At 35.9% G+C, this 12,994-nt stretch overlaps 1 protein-coding gene across 1 annotated transcript in view; it reads left to right on the forward strand.

Annotated features, from left to right (window-relative positions):
• Positions 1-12,994, forward strand: part of PDE11A (phosphodiesterase 11A) — a 327,576-nt gene that overhangs the window by 62,788 nt on the left and 251,794 nt on the right. The gene's annotated exons all lie outside the window — the stretch shown is intronic.

Consider the following 12,994-nt stretch of genomic DNA (forward strand, 5'->3'; position numbering starts at 1 on the left):
AAGTTCAAGAACAGAAATTCTCTTGTTTTATAGAACAGGAAACTGAGGCTGTTAAGAGAGGTGATTTGTCTAATGAGACCCAACTGGTTAGTGGCAGAACTTGGATTAAGTTCAATGTTTCTTAACATCAATTTCAGAGTTCTTTCTACTACGTCGCATTGCTTCCCATACCACTGATTAATGGATTAGTGAATTTGTCTGAATACGGTGGCTGAAACGCCTTTGAAAGTAAAAAGAGAGTATTATTCCTTACTGATTGTTTTGATTTAAGTGAATCACCGGAAAATGATAGGAACCTTTGTCATGCATCTGTGTTCCCTGCCTTATGTAATTTTAGCTCAAATCACAGACTTCCCAGTACTCCCAGATGGCTATGGGTATTTGGTAAATGAAAGCAACATATAGATTAATGAAAATGAAGCTGAAGGTAAACCATGGCACTCTTCAATAAGGTATAGTAATGTTAAAATTCACTACTCTAAATTATCATTTTCCCAAAAAGGTTTATTATTTATTTATGTTTTTCATTTCAATTGCTAACCCTGCTTCACATGTGGACATTTTAGTAGATTTGTTGAAGAAAGAAAGCACCATTTTAACTACAATAGTCTGAAAGCTAAAAAATTATAGTGCAGTGTCAGCTATCACAAACCATTGAGGACCACTACTGAAAATCAAATATGCACCTATCAATCAATATCAGATATCAGATGCCAGCTGATTTAGTAGTCTATTAAAGTAGCTGGAGTATGTTTCACAAAAGGGTTTCTTTGTACAGTTTGGAGATACTTGAGAGAAGGTAGAAGGTTCTTAGTGTTTTTGAATTTCTACTTTATGAACTGCTGTGTGGTATAATAACAACTAAATTAGGTCACAGAATGCCTCAGTAATGCGCCAAGGCCATAAAACCAATCAGCTTGGGAGCCAGACAGACCTTGGACCACGTGCTGTTAACTGTCGTGCCTCTACCTCCACTCTACAAGGCAAGCCAGGGGCTTTGGCATAAAGTATTCTTAGATCTAAAACTTGGTTCCGCTACTCAGGAATTGTGTAAACTTGGGAAATTAACTTATACCTTTGTTTCCTCTATTTTTTTTTTTTAACAGAGAGAACATCAGTACTAATCTCATGGGATTTTTTGGTTAGGTTTATGTAAAATTATATCTACTTATCACAATACCTAGTATCTAATGAGAACTTAACAAATAGTAGCCTTTATTATATTATTATAATGGCTGTGGGGGACTTAAAAATTAGAAGATACATTACTGAGTCCAAGGAGTTTTGATTTAATTGGAGGCTTAAACAGATAAGTAGTGCAAATTAAGAATAAATGCCCTTATTTGAAAATGCTTAGAGGAGGCACTGGTGTAACCTAGATTTGTTTTTTTTCTGGGTTTGCTTTGACTCAGTTGAAAGTGTACATGTAAGACATACAAATATCGAATCATTATGTTGTATATCTGAAACTAATATGTTATATGTCAATTACATCTAAATTTTAAAATAGTATACATATGTCATTCATCCATACCTTGAGCAATACGCTATTTATTTCATGAGGAAATTATTAATTCTATATTTTTTATAGAGCAATCTAACTTCATTTTCCCTGCTATTATGTTTAGATGAGCAAAGAATTTCATGCATTTTTGCTATGCAACATTTTTAGCTCTTCCATTCAGCCCCAATATAAAATCACCATAGTATTAAGACTCTCTCAAATTATAGTAGATCTTTTTCAGTAATTGGCACATTTCACATTTTTATATAAACCACTACTTTTCCCAAGCCCTCCAATAATTACACAGCAAGCGATAGTCATTTCAGTATTGATTGATGGCTGCTAAGCAATAGTGAGAATTTCCTAGAAGGAAATATGAATACCAGTACTTTAAAGAAAAGATGTGTTGCTAATTTGTTTTATTAATTGGGGCTACTTCTGGAATTGGCTTTGTCATGCACTTCTGATGAGAGTTGCTTCAGAATTCTTTATCTGGAAGGTCACTTTTCTAAGCTGTCAATATCAGTTGCCTTGCTTAGTTGACTGAAACGATCAGATTACACAGAGTTGACAACCAAACTTGTGTATGTTATAGCTATAACTAGTGAACTAATAATTATTAGTTTCTGTCTTATAGTTGAACTATAAATTCACTGGTGCCATATATTTCAAAATAAAAAAGACTAAGGAATGCAGAACATATGAAAAAGTTTCCATTAGTTCATTAAATAACAAAATCGTCATGAATTTATATTTCATTTTTCAAGTAACAATAAATAAGAGTCATTAAAGCAACCTCTCGTGAATGGTAGAAGACCTGAAGAGTATTTTACATACAATGATTACAGCCATTTTCTTTCCATTTATGTAATATTTCTTCATCTCTGTTCTGTGTTACAGTCTCAAGAGTTTTCCAGTTTTCTTTAGAGCCACTTAGACTGGATCAATTTTTAGAGTAGATGCTGATTAAAATAAGCACCAGAAGCCCGTTGCTTATAGTGCCACCTGGTGGTCTTGATCCATTACTACCACCTATTAGCAAAGGCTACAAGCCCTCAATTGGGGCCAAATTTGAAATTAGCAGTTTCTTTGAGAAATGTATCTCTAGTACGTGTAATTATTTATTTTCAAGTCACTAACTACTTGAGAAAACTAAGGTGAAGACAAAATATAGTTAAAATTAGAAATTACTACCACCGAAGACAAATTAAAAATTAAAGCAAATAGTCTGTGAGTTATTTAATGAAATCAAAGGGAAAATATTTGCTCTGTGTAGGCTTAATTTTTAATCACATTTTTATGATCACTTCTATGATATAAGGAGAGGTAGGTCTACATTTGGAATCTTTTTTTGTTTTGGTGGGGGGAACTATCAAGAAATTATATTTGGTTAGCACTTTTTAAGGTACAAAAATTTGGTGTCTGACATTTTATCTAGTTAAATTGTAATATACTTAACTCATTACTCTTTTTTATTTTTATTCTTTGCCTCCTTTCACATCGGCATGTGAACCTTTTTTTCTCTGCCACATGGTTCTGTTAGAGGAGGTCAGTGATGCATTTGAATAAACGTAGATCAATACAGAATAAAAAAATGAAGGTGCTGTATACTCTGCTGCCCTGCATTCTGTCCTCAGATATTTCTATTTTTATTTTTTATGTGAACTAATATAAAGGTTTTTATAGGTGTACCCATAATTGCAGTGTTAGGAAGTCAAATCTTCATATCACGTTCCAGTTTTGGACAAAAATATTTGTCATTTTATAAAGCATATGAAGAAGTAAAAATGAATGTGTAATATTTGTGTATTATTTTGCATGATAAAAATAGGATTAGAACCAAGATCATAGCAGAGAAAACTAGACAGTAAAGAGACAAAGTCCATGTTACTCATTAAAAACGTTTAAGGAGAAAAAGAAATTCTTTTGAAAGAATTTATTTTGATTAATGAGTATATAACATATACTCACTTAAATTCCACGGAAGAGCCGTTCTCTCCCAGTTGTGATGAGCACAGCTAACGTTGTTATATGATTAACAAACAGTTCAGAGTAGAGGTATATGCTCTTTTTCTGTGACATATACATACTTTGCAGGCCTGGTTGTATAGGTCTGTGGTAGTTTTTCTTTCCTCAAGACCGGGGAATGACAAGATGACAGGGAAGTCAACACCCTGCCATTTCAGATTCGACTAAAAGCAGGAAACTAAGTTTATATCAAAGTCATTACACGTAAAAGACCAAGTAACACACAATGCAATATACAGATGATATATTGTAGAAAAGTACTCTTGAAACCTACATAATTTTATTAACCAATGTCACCCTGATAAATTTAATAAAAAATTTTTAAAAAGAAAATTTTAAAGTATTTTATTTACTAACCTAGTTCCTGCAAAATATCTCTAGCAAGATAAATTAGTTAAATAATTGTTATGGGTCGAATTGTGTTCCCCTCAAAAAGGTAAGTTTAAGTCCTCACCCCCAGGACCTCGGGATGTGGCCTTATTTGGATATAGGATCTTTACAGAGGTAACCAATTTAAAACAAGGTCACTAGGGTGGGCTCTGATCCAATATGACTGGTGTCCTTATAAAAAGAAGAAATTTGGACATAGAGACAGATATGCCCAGAGGAAGAACACAGAGAGGATACCATTTGAAAAGAGGAATTATGCTGCTAGAAGCCAAGGAATGTCTGGGGCTACCAGGAGCTGGAAGAGGAAGGATCTTACCTCTCCAGGTTTCAGAGGGATGATTGCCCTTCAAAAACCTTGATTTAAGTTCTAGCCTCTAGAACTGTGAGATACTACATTTGTATTGTTCTACACCTTGCAATTTGTGGTACCTGTTATGGCAACCCTAGGAAACTAATGCAGTCGTATATTGAACTAGTACTTACTGCATTGCCCTTGAGTACTTTACAGGAATTGTCTTATTTACACCTAATAATAACCTTGAGACATCTGTTATTATCTTCTCAAGACACTAACAGATGACAATACTAACTTACTGAGGTTAGAATCTCTGCCTAAGATCACAACTAGTGACTGAGCTGGGATTTGAACCCAGGGCTGTTTAACTGTACATGCTGGTGTGTGTGTGTGTGTGTGTAGGAATCTGGTTCTTCTCACTGGATTGTTTAGGGTTGCAGCTACTTTTACAACACTCTCATGTCTCTTCTAGAACCACTCACCTCTATTTGGAGAATTACTCTTGGCATTCACTGGCAATCCCACCCTCCATTTTCAAGGGCATGAGTAAGACCACTTTTCTGACGACAAAGGGTTCGTAATAGTTTCTTGTCTTTTTGTAATTTGAAATTTACAACCTTATCGACCTCTTCCCCTACACCTCTCCATTTCTTTCTTCCTCTTTCCATCACCCAAATCATTGTATTTTAATATGTGTAATGGAGTGAAAATGTACATTGAATCATTTTTCTGCTTCAAAAGAATTTGTAAAAAAAAAAATCTAACCAATGTCTTTGTCAAAAGGTTAAATAAACTTCCACTGAACTGTGTAGATATCAGAGATGCTGAAAACTGGACTAACACTGAAAACCCAAAATTTCTTCAGTGAAACTAATCTTGTCATTCTGAGAGCAGAATTGTTTTCCTAAATATCAGAATAAGTGCCTTTCTTTTTATTAATAATAATTCCTATGTTAACAGTTGATTGTACATCAGTCACAGGATATAAACATCTAAAACCATCAAATTAGATTTCTATTAGTTCATTAGAGACACAAAGAGAGAATTAGGAATCTGAGGGCATACTTGATTGTTAATCCCCGAAACTTCTCCTTATCTGGTGTTCTTGATTTTGTCTTAGGGTTTCACTTTCCACTCAGTCTTTCACTTTAAAGCAGTAGGTTTCAAATTTTTTTGGCTGCAACCCGTAGTCATGGAAGCCAGGGGAGGAATTTGAAAGAGGAGGGACGGAAGGTAATATCAGCTACTTCAGGGAGATTAAAAGGATGACTAAGAATGCTTGATACTTATGGGATCACTATTTACTGAAGCAAACGTGTTTACTGTTGTTTGAGCAAATGGTCATCTAGGGAATATCCAGTCATGCATGACTAATAAAGCTGTCAGAGGGATAAAAGCCACTGGATTCTCTAAGACTGAGAAACAGAATAGCAAGAAAACCCTACTGTTTAGTGGTGTTCCTTGTTCCAACAACCATGCTGTATAGACAAAGAAAGCATCAGTTAGTGAGGCCTTAGGGAACTCACAAAACAGCAGCTATGCATGCCGAATATTGAGCTGTTGTCTTGTAACAATACAAATATAGTCAGGAACTCCCTGCAGTATATTTCCTTTCACTTTTTCTTTTCGAATTGTTTTTTCTTTTCTCAAACACGTTGCTTATAAAGTAGGGAGGAGGAGTCAGTAGTTTTACTTATTCCGATGTTAGAAAGGCTCAGTGACTTGCTCAGGGCCCCACAGCTGGTCTGGTGGGCTAGGAAATCTCAAAAGTCACTAGTAATTATCCTGCCCCTTATTGATCCTTTCTGTTTTAGGAGGCTTTTCACAAAGTCCTGGCTTCGATCCTGCTACCTTGCCTGACTAAACTAAACTAAATTAAAACTAAACTAAATGACTAAAACACAGGTCTGTCCTGAGCACTGAGGGCAACCCGCTGAGAGCTGTTTTGTGAGTTGCCTAAGGCCTCACTAACTGATGCTTTGTCTATACAGCATGGTTGTCGGAACAAGGAACACTCACTAAACAGTAGGGTTTTCTTGCTATTCTGTTTCTCAGTCTTAGAGAATCCAGTGGCTTTTATCTCTCTGACAGCTTTATTAGTCATGCATGACTAGATATTCCCTAGATGACCATTTGCTCAAACAACAGTAAACACGTTTGCTTCGGTAAATAGTGATCCCATAAGTATCAAGCATTCTTAGTCATCCTTTTAATCTCCCTGAAGCAGCTGGTAGTACCTACCATCCCTCCTCCTTGAAACAACTGCCCCGACTGCCGTGACTCCGTGCTGCGCTGCTTTAGTTCACCAGCTGTTGTACCTCTTCTGCCTCATTTCCTTTACCTGGCCTTGTACCGGTGGTGTCTTCAAAGGTGGTGCTATCTTCTGCTCTCTCTGCTGTCCTCCACTCTGTCCCTTGGGAACCTCATTGGTGCACATGATGTCAATTCTCACTCCTGTGCTGAATAGAAGTCACTGAGTTTATTTCATTTCTGAAGCTCTAGGTTCTACAGGTCATTTCTACTAAGATCTCCTGCTGGAGATCTCAAACACTACATAGCCCACACCAGACTCATGACCTTCCTGCACTGGTGCCCTGACTGCAGTCTTCCCCTTGAGTTTTCTGTGTCACTCAATAGCATCACCATTCCTTTAGCTACCCGGCTATAGATCTTGCTGTCATCTTTGATTCTACTCCTCCCTTTAATCTCATGTCCCATATCTAATTGATTGTCAAATTCTATGGATTTTACTCACAAAACAGCTTGGGTCTTCATAACCTTTAACAGCGATAGATTATATCTCCACATTCTTTTTTTTTTTTTTAATTGGGGTGACATTGGTTAATTAAAGTATATAGGTTTCAAGTGTACCATTCAGTGATACATTATATGTATATTGCATCATGTGTTCACCACCCAAAGTTAAATTTCCTTCCATCACCATATATTCAACCCCCTTTACCCTTACCTCCCTCCCGCCCTCCCCACCCACTTTCCCTCTGGCAACCACTAAACTGTTGTCCGTGTCTATGAATTTTATTCGTTTGCCTTGTTTGTTTGTTGCTTTCAGTTTTATATCCCACATATAAGGGAAATCATACGGTTCTCAACTTTTTCTGTCTGACTTATGATCTTGAGATTATCATGCTAAGTGATAAATCTCCACATTCTTGATGCTTGCTCTCTCTTGCTAGAACACTGTTGCTAGATCTATTTTTACAGTTTTAATGTGACCATGTCACTCATTTCAAGTCTTCGACAGCTCTCTATTGCCTCCAGTATAAAATCCACATTCTTTAGGATGGCATTCGAACCATTTCAAGACTCATTCTCAGTTACTTCTTGAGTGTTACTTCTAGACGCATTGCCCACACATTGTTCACACTTGTTTACTTTGGAATTTGGAATTTGGCATTTACAGGACCCCAAATGCAGCTTCCTAACTCCTAGTATTTGCTTATTCAATTCCTTCAGCCCAGAATTCAGTTAAAATCACAAACATTTATTGAAAATTCCCTATAATACCACTCATAAGTATTTGTTGGATTGAAATATAATGATTAGCTTCTCTCCTGAACGTAAATTTGAAAGTAGAGATCAAATTGTTTTCATTTTCGTATTTCTAGCAATTAGCTGAGTGCCAGTTATAGTAGGTACTCCAGAGATATTTACTTGGAAACAGAAGCTAAAGAATTACTAGTCTGCACGGTTATATGTATTTTTACTATCCATATTTCCCTTAGGAGACAAAGTAGTAAAATAACCAGTTAAAGAAATAAAATCAGCATTCTTTACTACCCACCAGCATGAATTGTTATTCACTGGAGGAGAATAGCTATTACAAGATTGGTATTGAAATAAATAGTTGCAAACCACTCTTGTCACTAAGATCCAATTGTTGATAATAATGAATGCTTGAAGTATGGAGCTTGCTTACAACTTTTCTCTGCATGAGATTTTATACATATAGGACCCTCGGGTTCCCATATCATATACTACGGGTAACATATCTGTTCTCTGCTTTCTGGTAGCAAAGCTTCCCAATATGATGCACACAAAACACTAGGTGTTTAAATCTATATCATAACTGACAATGAAATTATGGTTATGATTCAAACACTAGTGAGTCTTTAAGAGCTGAACAGTTAGTTCATCCTGTAGAGATTTCCTTGACTGTGTATGAATAAAATATTTTCACTTAAAGAGTGTTTTTTGAAACAGTATATCTCTAAGCTTCAGTTTATTTAGCTTTGTATATAGTAATTCTTTTCACTTTCTCAACCAGTTAGCATTGATTAGGAGAGCACCAGAATTTTAAATCTTTTTTAGTTTGGTATAGAAAAATCAATTTTTTCTTAGGAAATGCTATGATACAGATTAAATTGGAGTCAATAAACTAAAATCCACCAAATCAGAGAAATATTTTTCTTCTATCTAGGTTTGCCTGAGTGAAATATTTTATTATTTTGAGAACCACAGGGAAAATTCATCGATTTTTGACAAAAAAGGAAAAGTGTGCATTGATAAGCCTTGATTTTTTTAGGAGTCGAAATAATCTCTTACAGTTAAGGGTTAGAATAAATATGGTCTCTGTCTTTTTAGTCTGGTGGTATCAACTCTATGTGGAATGAATCCAAATTGGCCCCTTGTCTGACCAAATCACCACTTTCTGTTTGAAAAGGTGTGGGGGAGTGGTTGAGACCATGGGCACTGGCGTCAGTCAGATTGTCGCTGGAATCCTGGCTTCACCATTTCGTAACTATGTGACCTCGGGCAAACGGCTTGGTCTCGCTCAACCTCAATTTCCTCATCCATAAAATAGGATTCATTTAGTTATTCAACAAATATTTATTGAACAAGTACTATGTGCCAACTCCTGGTCTAAGAACCTGGGAAGTAACATTGAACACAGCAGGCAAAAATCTTGGACTTCATGGAATTTACTTTAATAAGGCAATAACAACAGTACCTGCCTCCTTTGGTTGATGTGGGAATTAGCTGATAAAATGCAGATAAACCGCTAGCACAAACTCCAGCACTTATTCCATCTTGTAGGAGAGGGAAAGTGACTGACTAGTCTAGTTGGACAGACATATAGAAGAGGTGCTAGGTGTGTGTGTGGCCTGGGGAGAGGGTAGGTTGGCATCAGGGTAGGCTGGGGTCAGGTTGTAAAGGATGAGGTTTATTAAGCATTTACTGTTTGTCAGACCATGTACTAGACACTTTAAACTTACAACAACCCTATGAGGCAGGTAATGGGAATGAGCTCATTCATTCACTCATTCATTCAACCAAAAAGCCTTTTCTGAGAATCTTCTGTATACCAGATATCATGCTGGGCACTGGAGATAAAAAGATGAGTAAGATGTAGAGCTGCCCCACTAGAAGGCACTCACTAACAATAGTAGATCAGTGGTGAAAATACCATGATAAAGCACAGATTACTTCCCCTGCACCTCACCCAGTCTGACGGGGTAGGGCTGGATGGTGGAGGCCATTGCAGACATTCTAAGCTTGAGTTGCAGAATGGCTCCAGTTCCCAATCAGCCACCCTGCCCTACCCCTATCAAGATACTCTTTTGAAGGGTGCCCTATACTTGTGCTTTAAAATAAGAGCTATTTTTGATATCATATTTTTGAAAACAGATTTTGAAAGAAGAGCGAAGAACAGGGCAAGAATGAGTTTGATATTTCTCTGGACCTGTTCCTTACCTTGTGGTAGGACAAGGGGAAAAGGACACCTGGGTAGCTGGACTGTGGACTGAGTGTGGCTATTAGTTTCACTTGACTTGAGCTCATGTTTCAAAGTTGATAAAATAATTTCCTTTCTTTGGGATCGTTTTTAAAGAAGTTGAACTAGAGGATTTCCAAGATCTCTTCCTGCTCTGACCTTTCATGATTCTCCATGTTGGAGGGTAGGTCACTGTTTAGTAATACATATTTGTGGGTATGTGGAATGCAGGGTTACACCAGCACATGTTTATGCATGTTTCTGGTTGATGGTTCTTCAAAAATCCATGTAAAGCTCATCTTGAAGATGGAGAAATACTGGTGTGGCCCGTTAATGACTTGTGAAATTAAGCAAGAACTCTTATAAATGTGTCTGAAGATAGTTGATAATTTCAAAACAGATTTTACTTTCTTATTCTTCTGTGTTTGAGATAAAGGACAAAGATACACAAAGTTTATTGACTGTTAAATTGTATTTAATTTTCTAACATAAAGCGTATGGAGCTGGGATAATTCCCACCACCCCAAAGAATTTGTCTATTTAATTTGCTTTAAAATTCTTTTTTTAATTAAATTTATTGGGGTGACATTGATTAATAAAATTATTTAGGTTTCAGGTATACAATTCAATAATACATCATTTGTACCTTGCATTGTGTGTTAGCCACCCAAAGTCAAATCTCCTGTCACCCTTTGTTTGACCTCCTTTTTTTTAACTAAAACTTTGAACTTTGGGAAGTAGCAGTTAAAAACTTTAAAAAAAAAAAAAACTGGATACAACATCAACTAAATCTCCATTTCAAATCTGAAAATTTCTTGGATTTTGCTTTTTTAGCTTTTTCTCTCCTCTCGCATCTGTTTGTGTTTATTTTTGTGATAAAGCACACCTTAATGTATCTAATAAATGTTCCTAAAATAGGAATCAAACTATATTTAAAATGGTTAAGAATTTGCTGTTTAAATGCCTTCTGTTGTAAATTTATTTTGCAATGTAAGTTATTTGACCCTAATTTACCTTGGATGAATGCTTAGATTTTAACCTATTAGATTTGTCTAACTGAAGGCATATCAATTGGATCTATTCTTGTTTATTACTCTCATAAAATCTAGAGCTGTCATTTAAAAATTTTTAAACTGAGAATCTCCTGTGGTTAGCATTAAGTTACTAGCAACAGCAACGTAGAATTTTTCTTTATTTACAACGTATTTTATCTCCAAGATTGTACACTACACATATAAATTCAACATATAATTAAATGACCTCATTAAGTTTAACTGACAGATTGAGTATCCTCATTTTTCTGATTATATAAACTATGACTAGGGGATATTGATATGTCTGTGGTCATTTATTCAGTGAACAAATATTTATTTATTTAATGCCTACCATGTACCTGGCAATGGGCAAAAACACCGGGGAATGTAAAATATGTAGTATATGCTTTCTTTTAGGAACTTACAGTGTATTAGAGGAAATATATATAACCACATAAAAAGTTACATAATATAACACAAATTGCAATATGAGACAACATAAAGTAGCATCTCCCAAATTGTGGTCTGTGAGATAATTTCAGGTAGTAGACATAAACATTTTTTATATAATGTTATATTTTTATTGTATATACTTTTATAATTACTTTCAATTTATGTAAAGTGTTACTGGCTTTTCATTTTGATCATGATCTAAAATGAAAACATAACAAAGAGTATGTAGATATGGAAAAAAAATAGTGAAAGATGGTGTGAATACTGATATTTGAGAGACTGATGAAAGAAATGCCTACAGTGATTTTGTAATAAGGCACATAACCATCAATGCAGCCTCTGTGCCAGAGAAAGGAAAGGTCCTGGTGAGCTGGAGGGTAGGGCAGGCTCCAGGGAGAAGGACTTAAGACTGGATCGAGAGGAAGGAGGATGTCAAGGGTGAGGTTTCACCGTGGTAGAAGAACCTGGAGGCCAGAATTCACCTTATATTAAGGGGCAGGCAAAGAGTTTGGAGAGAATAGTAGGAGAAGCTAAAAGTGTGGGCTGGAAGAAGGAAGATGAGACAGGGCATTGAATGTAATGCTGAGAAATCTAGGCTCTTTCTGCTGTTTATAAAAAGAAGACTTTTATTCCACAGGGGTCCAGCATCTGGGAGGGATGATCAGGAAAATGTTCTGAAAAGCTTTCTGGATCACACATGCGTCTCCCAGCATGAGGTTTTCAGGATTTTCTATGTGGGATTAATACATCCTTTACTACTGACTAAGGTTCTATAGCAATTAGTAGCTTGAAAGGCCAACTAGCCAGAAGGCAGCATTAGAATATGGATTCATTTTAAGGGGACTGCGTAGGGCAGGGCTAGAATAGCATCAAAATATGGGTGCTGAGCAGCCCAAGATAACTTTCTCTCCATAGTTTCACTTGGGGTTGACTGATCTCTATAAAGCAATGTGATATACATAAAAGAGTTGTAATGCCCACCATGTTATTGGATTTGTCATAATGTGTGTGTATGTGTGTGTGTGTGTGTGTGTTTTTCTTCTTGACTTGACAGCTTTTCTGCTTTAGACAATTATATTTGACTATGGAAGGTCTCAAGTTCCCTTTTACATAATTTGTCTTAGTTCTCTCATGTGGTTTTACTTTGGGTCAGCATAAGAGTTCATTTTCAACAACCTGGGAGTTCTCCTAAGTTTATTCTAAAATACGTTTAAATAAAAATTTGGATTTCCAAAAATAAACATGAAATGACTCTAATGTTTTATAATGAAATTCAATTTGGGAAAAATATTTGTAAATAATGTTAATATTACTAACTTCGCTATTCAGTTGAAATTTCTGCATTCCAAATGAGTTCCCAAATGGTACCTTTACCTTCTTGGTAACACAATGATATCAAACTGGAACTATTTTCAGTCCTCTCTGATGGATGAGAAGGAGAAATTTGAGTCCAGATCTCTACTTCAACTACAGCAAATCTGCTTTAATTTATTTTTTATATCCTCTAATGACACTTTGAAGCTCTAAAATAAAGATGAAAAATGTAATGAAAACTCTAA

The sequence above is a fragment of the Pteropus vampyrus genome, unplaced genomic scaffold (assembly GCF_000151845.1).
Source record: "Pteropus vampyrus isolate Shadow unplaced genomic scaffold, Pvam_2.0 Scaffold2, whole genome shotgun sequence".
Taxonomy (NCBI): domain Eukaryota; kingdom Metazoa; phylum Chordata; class Mammalia; order Chiroptera; family Pteropodidae; genus Pteropus; species Pteropus vampyrus.